The sequence below is a fragment of the Phalaenopsis equestris genome, unplaced genomic scaffold (genome assembly GCF_001263595.1).
Source record: "Phalaenopsis equestris unplaced genomic scaffold, ASM126359v1 Scaffold000002, whole genome shotgun sequence".
In the NCBI taxonomy this organism is placed as follows: Eukaryota; Viridiplantae; Streptophyta; class Magnoliopsida; order Asparagales; family Orchidaceae; genus Phalaenopsis; species Phalaenopsis equestris.
The window spans coordinates 45899592-45903544 of NW_018164444.1; the positions used below are offsets into that span (position 1 = coordinate 45899592).

At 32.9% G+C, this 3953-nt stretch overlaps 1 protein-coding gene across 1 annotated transcript in view; it reads right to left on the reverse strand.

Annotated features, from left to right (window-relative positions):
* Positions 1-2660: 2660 nt before the first annotated feature.
* LOC110027264 (probable galacturonosyltransferase-like 2) overlaps positions 2661-3953 on the reverse strand; it is an 8456-nt gene continuing 7163 nt past the window's right edge. Inside the window, exon 2 of the mRNA XM_020728625.1 lies at positions 2661-3182. The gene's annotated coding sequence lies outside the window, so the exon portion shown is untranslated. The remainder of the gene's footprint in view (positions 3183-3953) is intronic.

Consider the following 3953-nt stretch of genomic DNA (forward strand, 5'->3'; position numbering starts at 1 on the left):
ATATTCCTTTCCCTTCCTCCCTTTTGGTCCGCACTTTAACTGTCGGAAACTGCACGCCCTCGCCCAGCACCGCTATTCCAACTGCCGCGAATCCGCGTAACACTTCAGCAATTTCCGACTGCGAATCCCTCGCGAAGAATCTTCGCGCCTTCGCCTGTTCCGCTCGCTAATCCGCGCTAACCGCGAAACTTCCTGTCGCGGCTGCAAATGCCTCGAACTCAAAACCCTCTGCGTCGCGAATCCCCCCACCTGTTCGCGAATCCGACGCAACTCCTTCGCCCGAATCGCAGAAGCCGCCGAACTCCTCCCGTGTGTCCGAATCCTGCGAACAATAACCGAAGCCTCAAACTGAAGCCCCTCTCGTGCGTCCGATCCTCTGCTGAACACCTCCGCGAAACCCTTCGCGAAATCCAACTGGTGTCGAAGTTCTTCTCCGAACTGAACACCTTTGCGGCGAATCCTCTTCCTCTTCCTTCTTCTTGCGTCGATTTCCTCCTTTTTTTTCCCTCGAAAGAGACTCTGATACCAATTGTTGTGAAATTTAACGGAATAAAACAGGAATCGACACAAATCAGAAGAAGAACACAGAGATTTAAATTACTGTCAAGAATATTGTTGCTTAATAGAAAAACTTTAATCTCAAAATGCCTCAAGCCTTAAAAAATTTTCGTTAAAAAATCATGTAAAGGGAAAGATCACACTGATAAACTTAGTCAAATAAATCCACTATATAATTGAAGGCACATAGGTCAACTATTTTCTTTAACCAGAAAGAATGAAAAAAACAAAATTATGTTGGCATCACAATTTCTTTGAAAAAATAATACGACCATATTGTAAAATCGTAGCTTGACGAGGAAAGTTTTAGTGGGGCTACAATAGCTTATCTTAGCTAGAACAACTATAGTTGGGCGACAACAATCGTGGTTACACTATAGATGCCACTATTGGTAATTGACAATTGCTAGTAATTATTGATCTTAAACTTCTCTTCAAGACATGTACTTCAATCGTCAGCTCACCATTCCCTTCCCCTCTTCCTTCATGTGAAGTGTGGTTGTTTTTTGTTTTTAATTTGAGAGGGGTATTTTTGTAAATTTAACAAATTTCCTCATACTGATGATATTTATACGTGTAAAATTAAAAGTAAAAAAAAACGTTAGTATTTGTTTGATTCACAATTGGCCAAAAATGGCTTTTTCATAAAGGAAATCGGGATAGAGACATGGATCCCATTTTTAAAGCCAGAGCCAGAGCCGAAAATGACGGGATAAAGCTAAGCAACGACTAACAACCCCTAACTTAATTAACCCGGGCTTCAAAATTATTGAATCTATTCATAAACAAGGGAAAGGGAAATCACACCCTCCTTTCTCATCAACCAAACAGACAGTCCCACCCAAAGGGACTTCCTAAAGCACATCATGAACTTATAAATTAGTGAAACTTGAGCCTAATTACTCTATTATTTTCTAATTTTGCTCTTTCATCAAGGTTTCATCATTAAATAGACTGAAAATAGCATAGAACTGATATTAAATGCGTGCTTTAAAAATTTACATTATATTATATGGGTGTGACTGCCACCGATAATCGAAGTGTATACAGATATTAAATAATTCTAATGTTAATATTAATTTCCAAGAAAATGATTAGTATCTCACTTTTATTTCCTTCAAATGCAGACGAATCAAATTATTTCATTAGCTCCTTTTAGGGGACTAAGTGAGCCAAGCCTGCTTGTGAGCTGGCTCAGGCTTGACTCAATATGTGGGTTGTGAATTGAACTCAATGAGTTAATAAAATAAGCCAAGCTCAAGCATGTCCTGATTGGACTCGTTAGCTTGAACAGGCTCGTCTAAAAAATAATTAATAAAAATATATATATAATAAATTAAAATTAAAAAAAAAATCTTTGAATTATTAAAAATATTCAAAATTTGATTTTTTTTTAAAAATTTACATCAACTGACTTCTCATTAATTAACTTCTAAATATTCATTATATTTGTCAATTAATTATAACATTAGCTTAAATTAATATTTTTTTTCTCTTTCATGCTAAACAAGACGGCTCGTGAGCCAACTCGAACTTATAGAATTAAATTCTGAGTTTGAAATTTGATTGAATTAATGTATCTGGTTTATGAATGCACTTGTAGGAAGAATCATTTGATATATATTTTTGATAAATTTATAATCAAAATATTACTTTCATGTGACAAATCAAATTGCTTAAACAATATCTTGATTCAAATTTAAATGAATATAAATAAAAAACTAAAATATATTTATAAATTCTTATGATATTATCTGAGGGAATAAAAAATCTCTAAATGTTGTTTGCTTACAATTAAAATGTTATTAAACTATTGAAATGTAGAAAAAAAAAGTATATGATCAACACAAGCAACACATCATTTAATGAAATAGTTCACTAAAATAATGAGAGTTCTACATTAAAATTTTTTAAATAGACTTTAATTTACACATTAAAAAAATATGGAATGAATGTAAAAGAGAGCCCATAAACTTTAAGAATCCAAAAGCTTTTCTAGACATCAAAATATAACAATAACCTCCATTGCTCAGCTATCCTCTCTCCATCAAGGTCACCTTCCATCAAATAACAATATTGATGCAGATCATTGCTCACAAAATTGATGCAGACAATTAATATCCACACCAACTCATGTCATTACATGCCAATTATCTACATGAATGTAGAGATCCGTCATTGTCAATAAAATTTATACATATCATCGACACTAATATCAATTTTAACATTTATTATAGCCAATAGTATCAACACTCAATATCACGAACAAGCCTATTATAGACTATTGACGCCAATGTGGGTGTATGGCTTGCTAATAAGGTCTATACCTATTATTACAACATGTAACAACATTGATGCTTGCTAATTTTTCTGCTCACCATCCTTAATAATATCATTATCCATCATCTCTTACAAGGTAAATGCATATAATCGACATCAATATTGATTCTTGCTAATGTCAGTAGGGTCATCACATGCTTTACAAATAATATGTGTTTGTGTCATCAATAGGTCGATGCACATTATCGACCTTGACACTTATGTCTTAATGTCAATAAGATCATCATCATCATCATTATCATCATCGTCGTCGTCGTCGTCATCATCACGAACACCATCAGCCCCTATCATTATTAATACATAAAATGCATTTGTCAGCACGAACACCAATGATGATGGGATAAAGCTAAGCAACTACTAACCACTCTAAATTGAATCTCAAGAGTTTTAGTAAAGTTAATATATATGTTGCCCACCATAAATTCATGAGTTACACTTGAAACTTCATTGAAACTAAACCGGAGTTATTAAGCATTAATCTAAATTAAAAAAAAAAATAGATAATTGAACTCAATTTTAATTATATCAAATTAAAACCATTACCTAAAAGCATTATTATAACATTATTTAGTGGGGACCTTTCACTAAAAGAGCATGTGCGGCACATGTCCTATTGCTTTCCATGTGAATAAGAGCAGGTTCTGTTGATCGGCAGGAAAATAGTGTCTGTGATATGCAAGTATTGTTCTCTAATTTTTCTTTGAAAAAATCTTGATGTCTGCTTTTTGATTGCAGTAAAGTCTTTTTATATTTTAATTTTTTATAAATTGTTGGGTAAAGTTATTCAAAAAATTATGGCAAAAAAATTGCGGTTTTAATTTGAATATTTGTTTCATTTTTTTTTCATAACGGTGCTAAGATGATTCCTAATTAACGACTTCATTTTTTGAATATTTCTTCTCAAATTCGCAAAGCAGCAACAGTACAAATTAAATATAGCAAAGCTTTGCTTGTAAGAAAATAAGTACAAATAAAGTTAGTCTAGAATCCTTTTTATTTATATGATCCAATATGTTGTTTTCAAATAATTATACATATCTTTATATATATATATA